We start from the raw sequence: 14,195 nt of genomic DNA on the forward strand, positions 1-14,195 counted from the left end.
GACTGTTTATTCAGAATACTGAAACCTAATAAAGTTGGTGGAGTGTTCATCATGTTGGCAGTTGAAGGCTGTGGAAATTTAGCCCTATCAAATAATGGTTGCACCTACTGGGGTACTTCTGTCCATGAAATTTGTGTTATATATGTGGAAACTGACCTCTGGTTGGATAAGATGTTTTCAGAAGACTACACTGATTACTCTTTTAAATATGGAGAGACCCATTATCCCAAGTATATTTTGGGATACCAAACGTTCACCAGAATATCAAGAAGCCCTGCTATGACCAATATTGATATTAGGAAGTTCTAAAACTGGGCCACTTGTAAAATGGATTGATTGAAAATTGATATGGATCAATAATTGATACTCACATATCTTGAACAATTTGTGCCTTTTTAAAATGAAGTGAAGATGTTTTTATTGACATGAATATATTTTATTACCATTGACATTAAAGACTTATCATTAGTCATACCACATGACACTTGACTTTGTTTCTATAAAGAGGACTGGAGCATGATGATTTTTCTTCCACAGACATTACAATACTAGAAAAGATTTTTTACTTCACAAGAATATCATTTCCTTTGAAAGTAGATATTTTTACCAAAAGACTGGCAGTGCCATTGGGGGTCTACATGCTCACCAGCATACTCTAATCTTGTGTTATGTATGGGGAAACACCATTAATAATTAATTTCAGTTTTATCAATAATGTGTGTCTTAATTAAGACTTTAGATGATATATTTACTATATGGAAGGCATCTTTTGAGCAGTTAAATCAGTTTGTTACATTTTTTAAACAGCACTACTTATTTCCTAAAATGTACTCACAATTGGTCCACAGAAAAAAATTGAATACTTGGATGAGATAATAATCCAAGGCTGTGAGAAGGAGTTTCTGGCATCCAATCATTTTGGCATTTCCACAGAGATTCTAATTTTTACTGCACTGTACCAGCTGCCAATTCTACAAAAAAGGCCAGTCTTGTCAAGAGCCAGATGGTTCATCCATCTGGGCTGGTATCTAACAATTATTTCTTTACAAAAGAATCTCATTTCTTAATTGTTTTTTACTTAGAGAGGGATTATCTTTAGGCCCTATTACACAGTACAAATAACACAGTACTTGCAGGAAGAAGACATAGGTTTGTAACCATACTAAAATGATGGTTTGTTTTAACAAGCTCCATGACAAATGACAACAGGACCTTATAAAAAGCTAGAATTTTATATGCACTGGAAATGTTAGCTTGGAGAAAGATTTTATTACTCCTACTGGAACATTTTGATCACTTTGTCAATACTAAAAAATATAAAGTGATAGTTTCCAACTTATTTATAAAAAGAGGCTTAAGTAAAAGTTTTGAGATAAAAATGTGATGGTGCTGGAAAATAAAACACTACTATGTGTGGCAGCTGCAATCAATGTAGTTACTTCGATATGAACAAAAAGGAGAACATTTTGAAAAAAAGTGAAAGACTTACTAAGTGCCCCAATGCCAATTGTTCCACTAAGTCCATGGTATACATCATAGTTTATTTGTTTGTCTTGTGATACATTATATATTAGTATGCAACTACTCCTAAGAGAAAGAATATACCACTAGACTAAGATCATACAAAAGGGGAACGCTAATAATGCACTTAGTAATCATGCAAAAAGCTGTACACATTTTAATAAATTTGTTTTCTTCATTTTGATAATATCTGTAGAGAATGGTTACCTTGTAGTTGGGAAGCAGGATATGAATATCAACAGTTATTTTTGGCAATTACAATTAAATGCCAGTGCTCCCCCAGGGCTAAATGAAACAGTGAGTATAAATAGTGTCTGGAAAATGCAAGCAAAAAAGTTATGTTTTATTATTTGTTAAGTTGATTAAAATACCATTACTGTTTGTGTTTTTTAACATATTTTAGGTTTGCACAAATGCACTTTCGTAACTATGTATTAACTATACTGCTGTAGCCCTGTGATAGTGGATTATTTAAAGACAGTTCCTTGTGTGTTGGTCCGATTCTGAGGAAGTCTTTACATAGGAGATGAAAGAGCTAAATGTTGTTAAAATAGTTCATTTTGGCTTAGAGGTTTGCATGTACATTTGTGGTTACTGTTTTTTTTTTTTGTTACTGGTTTTCCTTGATGCCAACAGAGTCTTTGGGATTTTTGTATTATAAATTCTTTACTATTAACAAGAATACCCAGAATTGTGTCACTGACATTTTCTGAAGGATACCTCTGCATTTAGGTCTTCAAATTTCTGTGTTTTACTGCAGAGAAAAATGAAGACTACTTCAAAAGATATTGGGCAGAATTTTAGAAAGGACTGGTGGGATGGCATAGGAAGTAAAGAGATAAAAGATAAAAGGGCACAAGATAATGATTAGGGAGTAGAGAAGAATTTATGTTGCTGTGATCAAAGGTATACCCAGGGATACTATTTGTACTTGACTGAGTACATTTTTCTAAGCATCACTTAAATGCACACGAGGTGTTTTCAGGCCATATTATGTTTACAACTGTCTCAGTTAATGCTTCCAGCAACTGATGCATATTTTGCTTAGAGAAAAGATTGTTAATTTAAAAATATATATACTTAAGAGGGAATGGCTGAAAATATTGTAAATATTTATTAAGTGTTTGGGAGGGCAACATTTTGTGAGGTATTTTTTTAAATGTTAGGTGTGTTGGGGCAGCAATAAGCGTTTGTGAGTACAAAATGGAATTCTCTGTTTGCACCCTTGTCTGTGAGCAACTTGTCAAAGGATGATGTATATTAGGTGTTACTAAGACAAGTGGTTGCTTAAACAGATGTGAAAAGCAATTAATGAACTTACTCCACCATTACTGATTGACTTTGAACTAATACATCTTGGGAACAGGCTTGAAACATGCGTCAGGTTTCTTACTTTAAACTAAGACAATTAGCTCCCAGTGGAACTGTTTCCATTTGATAAAGAGCAAAGAATATGTTGTAAAATCGATTTGGAACGTGAAGGTTATTCAGCTTGAGCACACCTTTGCAGATTGCTGTGAAGAAAGCATCATTAATTCTAGGCTTGAATAGGCCCCAGTGGTTGTTAGATTAGTATACACCTAGGAGGGTCTACATTACCAATTCAAACAAACTAAAACATGAACAGAGTTTCATCAACACATATGTGTTGAATGCATAGGTAAGCGAATGGCCACACCACCGATTTTTTTCCTAGGGAAAAAAATCAGTAGGCCAACTACACATGACATGCCAGTAGAAACATTATAAAATGGGGGCTTGGCCCCCACACCTCACAATGTGGGGTGATGTGCCCCCACATCCCCTTAAGTAAATATACTAACTCCAAGATCGCACTACAGTTGGGAAAAGGGCAAACTCACAACAATAGCCAAACGATTTTTTTTCCCTGTGATGTGGCCGTTCGCTTACCTGTACATTCAACATATATGTGTAGATGAAATACTATTCATGTTTCAGTTTGTTTGAGTTGGTAATATAGACCCTCCTAGGTATATACTAATCTAACAATCACCAAGGCCTTTGCAAGCCTAGAATTAATGATGCTTTCTTTACAGCAATCTGCAAAGGTGTGCTCAAGCTGAATATCTTTCATATTCCAAGTCAATTTCACAACATATTCTTTGCTCTTTGTCAAATAGAAATAGTACCACTGGGAGCTACTTGTCTTAGTTTAAAGTAAACAACCTGAAGCATGTTTCAAGCCATCATTGACGCTTATAGCACTTTGTAGTTTTCTGTTATAATACCACAGTATTGCCTACTGCACTAATATATATTGGAATAAAAACACATAAAGAACTGCATTAAATCATTCCTCCTAAGAAAGTACACAGACACATTTATTTAAGTTAAAAAGGAATGCTTGTTCAACTGCTTACACATGTTTTCAGTTATCTGTTGATAGACATTATTTCTTTACAATAATATGTCCAATAATTGTTTCCAGTTTCCATTTGTTCTCTGCAGGACTTCTAATAAATACCTGAAGAATCTGTTTTTCTAAAATGAAATATCTGCTGACTGTTAGCATGGCCTGTAAGGCAACTGGCTAACATGTCTAAGGTTTGGCATGCTGTGGGTTCCAGTTCACGTAGGGCAAATATATACACCTGTAACTGTTATCTTAGTTTAATTCACCCATAACCTTTCCTTGGAGAAGGATATTTTGATACTTGTTATTAATGTTTATGTTGTGCATGGTTATGAATAAATGAGTTAGTGTTCCAGTTTCTACAAATATGCCTGTAATCCATAATGCTCTGGTAACATCAACTTTCTAACAACAAAGATTGTGGAGATGTACCTGTATTTTAGGAGTGACCTGTGCTGCCTGTTAGCTTGGCTTGTAGGGAAACAGGCCAGCATGCCTACTTTTTGGTGTGCCATGTGCTCAAATCCAGAAAAGAGACATATATCTGAATCCATCATCTTGCTTTAATCTAGCCAAAGCATTTATTTAGAGAAGCATATTCCACTTATTCATATGAATGTGTATTTATCATTAGCTATTTAACAGCAGGGTTAGTAAAAATTGTTAAATAATGTTACATATCTGACCAATTCTTAGCTTAATACTGTATCTTTATAAAAGTGGTATAAAGGTCTGTTTCATCATGAAATATTAGTCAGTTCAACAACACATCATTGTCAAGTTTTAATGGAGTTGATTAGGCAGACTAACAGATGAAATGCAAAACAGGGAAGAGACATATATTTTCCTAGTGATGTGCACTTTGTCTACCATGGTTCTACCACATACCTTACTGTGTCCCTTAATGTTCAACAATATGTCTGGTTTTGTTCACAGAAGCTCTATGCTACATGTCACTGTCCCACTGTCTGAGGAATGGATGCTCTCCATTGCTGTTAATGTCTCTGAACACAGTGCTGACATGAATGTAATTTTAAAACTGTTTAGCAAGGGGGATTGCAGCAAGAGCACAGCCATGTGCATGGAGTGGATGTACAGGCTTGAGGAGCAGTGGAGGGAAAGAGGTATGTTGATTAATGTTCCTGTTTTTTTAAATGAAATGCAACTTCTCCTATTTACAGGCCTGTATGTTTCACAATAATATGTATATTGATTAGAATGAAGGAATACCCATCATGTATCAGTAAGGTAAGTTAAATTATGACAAGGTAACTGTCCTTACAACTGTAATTAAAATTTATAAAAACTCTGTCTATAATGGACCTGTGCCAGTCCCTGTGTAAATTATCATCATAATCATATTCTCTTGTGCTATGATATTCATGGGACTATTCTGCATGATAGACATTTGCTTTTCTTTTCTGTTGGGTTTTGCAATTAATCTTTACAGATCGTGGGATCTATGGATGTTCTCTGATCAGAAGATGATACCAAGCACATGACAGGCAGATGATGATGGCAACTATGCTGAGGAACCTGGACCTGACCTTGCCTGAGCCATTATGCCTGCGCCATGGAGGAGACGTTAAGATGACCAGAATCAAGATGATTATTGGGAGGAGATTTGGGAGGTCATGACTGATGTGTTCTGAGCACAGATGAGGAACATGGTGAGGTCCTTCTTTGAGGATATGGCATGGGCCGGCATTGGCAATGCTGGACTCATTCAGAGCATTAGCTCGTGAGATAATTCAGGAGTCTGAAAAACATCAGCCTGGTCCCTCTGGTCTGTAAGTATTATCTGTGTGCTCCGCTTACTTTATGTTGCCAACATGGTGGTTGTCATTTCATTCATTGGACTGTATATGCTCTCTTGTGCATGCAAAGAATGTATTTGTTATGCTTATGTGTTACTGTTGTGTGCATTTACTTCTGTTTCAGTGTGTGCATGACACACATTAAAGCATTACACTTTCCTCCCACATTCAATTGTCCATGCATTGTGGCAGTTAACCTGTTGCCAATGCTGTAATAGATAGTCTGTAAACATGTTACTGGGGAAAATGACATACAACATATGTTGTCCATACTCTATCACTAACACTGTGATATGTCTTGGAATTGTGTTTGGCCATATCACATATGTGCAACAGACAGGCATGTCTTTGCACATTTGTTATGGATGACAGTTGTCATAAAGTCCCACTGGCATGATGTGGTGTTGTGTGCCATGGGTTGGAAATATTGATGCCATGTGGCATTATATACAGGTATATCCTGTCTATGTGCAGCCCTCCTTTTCTGACTTCTTCAAACAGTAATATAGCATTAATCTATAGACAGATAACACATTATTTAACAGTACATTATGCCATGTTTGTTGTATGAAGCATTTTCACACCCATTGTGTACTTACATGGGTTTACATCTTCCACAAATAGTTGTATACATTAACTGAATGCACATTTGTGTACACATAGTCAGATATATTGTGACACAACAATGTACCTTTGACATGTGAGCACTCACTGAGTAACTGGTGATGTGCTGTTATGATGCTTACAGGAGTGCCCTGTGTTCTGTAATGAGCAGGGTGGTTGACATACAGCTGCATTTCTTTAGTCATCATTTGTATGACAGTATATGTGTATGCGCTTGTAATTTTTACCTTGCCTACCTATGTATGTTGATGTGACATGATCGCACATTGCTGTGTATGTGTTATTTTATACATATCCAGTTCTGTGGAAATCAGCAATCAATCCAGCCATTTGACATGCATTTTCCATTTGGTTAAATGTTTTTCTGTTTGGCTTCTACCGCACCCTGTATGCTGTTCACATACATTTGCATTGTATCAGCTTACCTTGTCCTGCTTTTCCTGATGTAGGCACAGGTTGTCCACCTCCCTTCCACCTTCATATTTCCATATTACAATTTGCATATATGTTTGCCTTTGTTGAAATTCATATTTATTGGCTAAGTATGCATGCATACAAGGAATTTGACTCTGGTTTCAGTGACTCTGCAAGTATGAATTACATAAATGGCATACATACAACTATTAAGAACAAGACAAATGTCAGAACTGTTCTGAAGAAGTCCAGTGGATGGACAAAAGTGCTCAACTCCTGTTTTTTATATTTATTTTTAATAAACTGAGTGTTATTTAGCCCTGAGTCATGGACACCATAGAATTTTGTGTTTAGTTATTAAATACTGCAGAATCCTCGGAGGCTTGGGAAAAAGAATACCCCAACTTAACAAGCTGAGTTAACCGTTTATGAACTTGATGGCCTGTGAAAAAAAAACTGTTCTTATATCTGCTTGTTTTGGTGTGTATTAAACTATAATGTCTGGCTGATGGTAATACTTCTAAAAGATGGTGTCCTGGATGTGAAGAGTAATCTTCCCTGCCCTTTTCATGATTCTGGAATAGTACAGGTCCTGTAACGTGGGCAAACTAGCACCAATGATATTTTCAGCAGACCTGACTATTCAGTGTAACCTATTATTGTCATGATTAGACAGAGATCAAACCACACTGTTATGGTTGAGCTGAGAACAGATTCAATGACTGCTGTATAGAACTGAATCAACAGTTCCTGTGGGAGGCTGAACTTCCTCAGATGTTATGTTGATGAAACAGTGAACATGTGCCAAATGTATGGCCATTTTATGATGCAGGACATCTGCACACAAGTCACTAGCTACTGCCTGCAATACATCCTTGTTCTCATTATACTTGTGTGTTCATAGATTCATAGGTTCATAGATTAGTACTAAGCTAACTGCCCTTGCGAGCCATTTTAAGGTTAGCCAATTATCCCTTGTGAGACTCAAACCCTGCACCTTGTGTTTGTAAGGCAAACACCTTAACCATTAAGCCACCCTCCCAACTGTTAACCAGTGTACCTTGTTGAAATCTTTGGGCGCAACCTGATATATTTTTAATTTGCAGTGCTAAATTTTTGTAAATATTCTTTCATGTCATTGGTGTATGCATCATGTCTATTGCCCTTAATTTCATGTGTGTTCCTTTTAGGTGAATGACAGACCTACATATATGCCTACACCCATATGTTGCCTTTGACATGGCATATGTGTGCAACAGATATGCAGTCCATTAGATGTTTGTTGGGAATGTGCACACCTACTTGTTTAATTATCAGTCATTTTGCTGCTTTTCTGCAGTACTGGTGTTTGGCACTGTGCTTGGTTGTTTGCCTTTCACATGCGTGGTTGTAGGCTTGGTTCTGTCCTCTGCTAGAATTATCTAACATTGTTAGACCAGCATTTGCTCATCTGGGATGTTGCTTGGCTAAAATTTGTATTGCTGACAGACTACTTGAATATGTGTGTTTATTTATCCAGCTTGTACAGTGATCTTTATTAATTACCCTCCAACACACATCAACCATTGGTCATAAACATCCAGGTATGACTGCCACACAGTTTACAACATATCGTAAGGTGATAGTGCATAGATAGATATATTTTCTGTATTTCCCAATGGCTGGTATGCATACCCACCCTGTTTGACAACTTTCAATTGCTCATGTTGTGCAGTGTGCCATCTGTGTAACTTACCTTTCATCACTGTTTTTCCTACATTTGTCTGTCTTGTTTATGCTAGTTGTTTTATGGCTATACTTGCTGAGATGTCCTTCTCCTCCTCTTATCCCATGTTTACCTTTCCTGCTATTCTTAAAAAACAATTAAAAAATGGAGCCTACTCTCACCAAACAAAGAAAAAAAAAAAAAATGTCCATGCCCCTCTGACTTTCCCTCAGATTTTCCTGTTCCAACATCTCTTTTGGGTCCCTCTTCTTCACCCATACCCAACATTTTCTTTTTTATCTCACACTTTCCTTGGGTCTATGCATTAGTGTTCCCCACACAAGTACTGAACCCATTGTTAGTTATGGCAATGTGCCTATAATAGTGCTTCACCTTTAACTTTCTTATTATAAAATTCACAGATTCTGTCAAATCTCCCACCTAAAACTCACCACCACATGCTCCCACCTAAAACTCGCACACTGCTAACTCCACACCTAAATCATCATTTCTTTGCCTACTTTAACTTAATTCAGAGATCTTGCTCAGAACACCTTTTCATAAATATTTTGCATGCATGCCTCTGGCCTACCTTACTCATATTCTCAAACTTTCATTGTTTCTTTTTCTTATCCATTGTACCCATAATATTGTTTTCCTCTGTAATATTGTTAATTTGTCTCTATTCGTATGTATTTGTATGTCTGTTTGGGGCTTTTCCCCTCGGGTCTCCACTGAAAAGGGTAATTCTTACCCAGCTGGACCAACCCGGTTAACAAATGCAAATAAATAAATAAATAAATAAATAAATAAATCCCTGAGTCCAGACTGCCATATTTTATTAATACATATGTTATGGAGATATCCATAGTTGTCTCTGAGCTTACTGAAAAAAGTGCTATCAATATATATCTATATTACAAATAGCATTACAGCTTTGAAGCACATATTTTATAGTTGTCTGAGACATTTATGTGTCTATTCCTGAAAATGTATATTACGAATGCTATGTGGCTTACATTTGGATAGTTGGCATTTTTTTTTCTCTTTTTTATTTTGGGGGGGTTATCATAATGGAGTGAGCTACATTCCATAATTATCCTTAACCCTACTGGACAGATTGTGTTTTATATATATATATATATATATATATATATTATGCATATATCTATATATATATATATATATATATATATATATATATATATATATATATATATATATATAATACATTAATATGTATTTACCAATACAATACATATACACCAATACACCACTTAATATGTGATCCCCGTGCACCGGCCCGGCAATCAAGGAGCCTCAGTCCTCACCACTAACACCAGTGAGAGGCATCCATATAGGGAAAGGATAATAAAGACAGACACAGTAAAGTACAATTTCCCTTAAGAGAACATAAAGATCACAATCAGTCTATGGCTGGTTTCTCCCTTTCTCTCCAGGTCCCCAATAAGACTCCCACTGGCAAAACTATAGTGGCCAGATCTCAGCCTAGTGGGCAAGCTAAAACCTCCAGCACCCTCTCTGTCCAACTAGTGCTTCATGTCCCTGCCCAAGAAGCTGACACACACACACTTTGAGATAAGAGTTATATACAACCACACAGACACTCCTGGGAAAGGCTGGCATAGGTTCTCCAGCTGTGCCCCCTTTTCTGCCCAGTCTAAAGGTAGTACCAGCTGCCACCACACACTAATATCAGTTACTCAATGACCCTTCTGAAAGGGTGTCCAATTATTACTGTGCAATATTATTATCTAAATGGTAAGTGTGACTGAACTTTACCATAAAATGTAAAGAAAATATAATAATCAACTCAACCACACACACTAAACTGCTAGGTGTTGAAATTGACAATAATCTGAAATTCAACACACATATAGCCCAAACAATAAATAAAGTTTATAAAAAGCTTGGAGTCCTTTATAGGAACAAACAGTTCCTTACCAAACATACCAATGCCCCTATTGCAAGGACACATCTCTTATCTATCCTCCTTTATGCCTCCCCTATATTTACTAACCTACGCCGCAGTGAACTAAACAAAATGGAATCTTGTTACAACAAGTTGGGAACTGCTGATTGAGGGCTCAGTGTCTGTTATTCTAAAAGTGTATTAGTTCTGGTTTAAGCACTTGGGCTTCAGGCCAGTTATTTTACATTAAGAAGGTTTGTGGTCTGCACTCTTGTGGGAGGAGAGGCTGGACTCTGCCCTTCTGAGCTGGGAATTTCTGGTTAAAGGCTTATAGTGCCTGCATATTTGAACTGTTTCTTACTGAAATTGGTGCATCTTGTTTGCTGTAGCATAGACTAGATCCAGGCCTGCTGAATCTAGCTTTGTTTGTATGCTTGTTGTTTGTTTGCTTGTTATTTCCCTGAAATGCTAATTCCACCTAAAACACGGCTTTTCAGCACTTCTGTGGATCCCTAGTGATATCTGCATTGCTTACTGTACTTATTTCCTTGTTTCACTTGAATGAAAGTCACTGTTTGTCATTTTTGCATTTAAGTTCCCTGTAGCACATTGCATTTAAGTTACCTGGCACTTGCTCACTAAAGCAATTATATAAGTCAGCACAAAAAAATTAAAAGCACTACACCCTCACAAACTCCCCTTGAGTACCTTGCTCCACATTGGCCCTTTTTTTCAATTATAAAGGAATTCCCAATACTATTCTAGCATGTCCAAAGGTCAGTTGTCAATCTCCTCTCCGGTCCAGCTTGTGAATCTGGGAATCTTGAGGCAATGTTACAACTGCCTCATGTACACAGACAACCCTCTCCTCCTCCCAACAAATTCCAACACATGTGAGAGATGCAACCATATAGCCAAACTGGAGGCTAAGCTCTCTCAACTCAGTACTGGTGTAACCAGTCAGGAGGAAAAGGAAACCACACTCACTACAATTCCAGTCTCACATAGACCTACCAGGACAGCAAACCAAACACATAAACACACAAAAGCATACTCAGAGGCTCTAAATAAAAATCTGCCTAAGCAGCAGAGACCTCCAAAGCAGACACCCAAGCAACCGCTACCCCAAAACAAAACACATGCAACACATAGCTCACAAAGCCAGTGGGCCGAACAGTCACAGCCCTTAAGGCTAAACAACACACCTGATACACTTGTAATAGGTGACTCTATCGTCAGGCACACTGACGTCCAGCTCACCAGGCTGAACAAGGAGAAGGTCATGGTGAGCTGCCTGTCAGGCGCTAGGATCCGCCACATAACACAAGCACTCAGGTCACTCCAAGGCAAGTACAAATATGACTCAGTCATTGTCCATGCTGGTGTGAATGACCTGAGACGTACCTCCCTGGGCTACATGAAAAGAGACATAGAGGAGCTCTCTGAGCATGTAGCCCAGGCTGGCATGACCCTGACCTTGAGTAGCATCTTACCCCACCAAGAATGATGCCACAATATGAAGAAAAGATGATCAATTTCAACAATTGGCTTAAGTATTGGTGTTATTCAAAGGGGATCCAATGCCTGTCAGCCTGGGATGACATGCTCGACAAGCCACGATGCTTCGTTAGGGACAGCTTGCACCTATCACCCCTGGGCTTTCGGATATTGGTAAAGGCTCTTGCTACCCCCATAGTGCCTTTTTTAGGCAAGGCTCAAAATACAAACCCACCTCCATAGGTATCACAAGAGATAAGAAACTAAGAGTAGTGCTACTCAATGCCAGAAGTCTAAACCTCAAGATGCATGCACTTGAAACTCTCCTTAGCATGGAGAACATCGATATCTGTGCAGTAACAGAAACCTGGTTCAAGGCTCCCGAGAGCACCCCAGCACTACCAGGTTATACCTCATACCATGCTTTTCGGCCCCAAAACTTGGACCGAACCTCAAAAGGAGGGGGAGTATCAATATTCGTCAAAGATACCCACACCTCCAGGTTGGTGGCACAGCACGAAGCATCAGAGACTATCCATGTGCAACTAACAGTGGGTAAAACTGCCTTCCAGTTTATAGCCTGCTACAGACCACCCTCCCAAACCCAGGAATTCCACTCGGCCTTCCTGAGAACACTGGAAAATATGAAGGTCTCTCCAAACACCATTATATTGGGTGACTTCAACTACCCAAACATAGACTGGGAGCATTACTCTAGCTCCAACACCCTAGCCCAAAGGTTCCTAGAATTTATAAACTCAAATGCTATGGAACAACTTGCTACCACTCCCACAAGAAAGGAAAACATACTGGACCTGATTATCACCAACATGGGGACTCTATGCTCCACACCAGAAGTGTATCCCTCACTGGTAAGATCAGACGAAAAACTAATCTCACTGGATATTCACATCCCAACCCCACCCACTGCCCAGAAAACCACAGTGAAAAACTTCTCTAAAGCAAATTATGCACTCCTCAAAACCAAGGTGGAATCCTTCAAAGCCCCCAGCCCTGTGGAAAATATGGCCCAGACCGCAGAATCCTTTATAAACGCATTCTATGAACACCTTCAGGAATGCATGGATCATGCAATCCCAAATAAAACCAAGACCCAATCCTCCAAAGGCAGACGTCCTGTCTGGTGGACCCCAGCCATAAACAAACTATACAATAGAAGGAGGAAGCTACTACATGATGGTGCAAAATCCCAAAAGGGAAGGCATCTGTGATCAGTATTAGCAAAAACTACGGGCACTCATAAAATTGTCTAAGGCCAGCTTCGAGAAAAATTGCACAGGACACTAAGGATAATCACAAGGCTTTCTTTAGTTATGTTAGGAACCTGGGTGGGAATTCCCAGATATGCTCAGAATTAGTCCAAAATGACAAAAAAATACACCAAACCCACAGACATTGCCAACATCCTAGCTGACAGGTTCAGCACAAACTTCTCCCCCCTCCCCACCAAAAGGGCAAATATCTATCCCAGCAGAGTGCTGCACCCCCTGACATCTCAGATGCTCAGGTAAGAGCCGCCCTCTCCAAAGCAAAAAACACAGCATCAATGGGGCCAGACGGTGTCCCAGGCTGCGTCCTACATGAACTCCAAGAAGAGCTAAACCCAAACATAAAACTACTGTTCAATCTCAGCCTTACTACAGGATATGTACCCAAAGAGTGGCGTACAGCAACGGTGGTCCCTCTCCACAAAGGTGGTGACTCAACGGATCGTGGAAACTATCGCCCCATAAGTCTGACTAGCTTGGTCTGCAAAGCTATGGTAAGGATCATCATGGACCTTATAAATAAAGATATTGGGGACCTACAGACACTGGATCCTACCCAGTCTGGCTTTGTTAAGGGCAGATCCTGCCTCTTAAACCTGGTCAATTTCTTTGAAACAGTCACCAAGTCCATTGACGAGGGGAAGGTGGTCCACACAGCCTACCTGGGCCTCGCAAAAGCCTTCGATACAATACCCCAGTCGGGCATTATAGATAAGCTCACCAGCTTAAATATAAACCCCTATGTCACTAGATGGGTTGCAAACTGGCTCAAGGGCAGAACCTACATTGTTAGAATTGCTGGAGCCATGTCAGTCTCCAAACCAGTTACAAGTGGCGTCCCACAAGGCTCAGTCCTGGGACCTCTCTTGTTCGGTATATATTTCTCAGAGGTACAGGCCAACACAGAAGGACTGTGGCTGACCAAGTTCACAGATGACTGCAAACTGGGTGCCATAATCGACTCTCCAGCCGACACAAGCATCCTCCAAAAGGGCCTCATAGAAACAGACAACTGGTGCCA

The sequence above is a fragment of the Protopterus annectens genome, chromosome 5.part0 (assembly GCF_019279795.1).
Source record: "Protopterus annectens isolate FY-2018-M chromosome 5.part0, PAN1.0, whole genome shotgun sequence".
NCBI classification, from domain to species: domain Eukaryota; kingdom Metazoa; phylum Chordata; order Ceratodontiformes; family Protopteridae; genus Protopterus; species Protopterus annectens.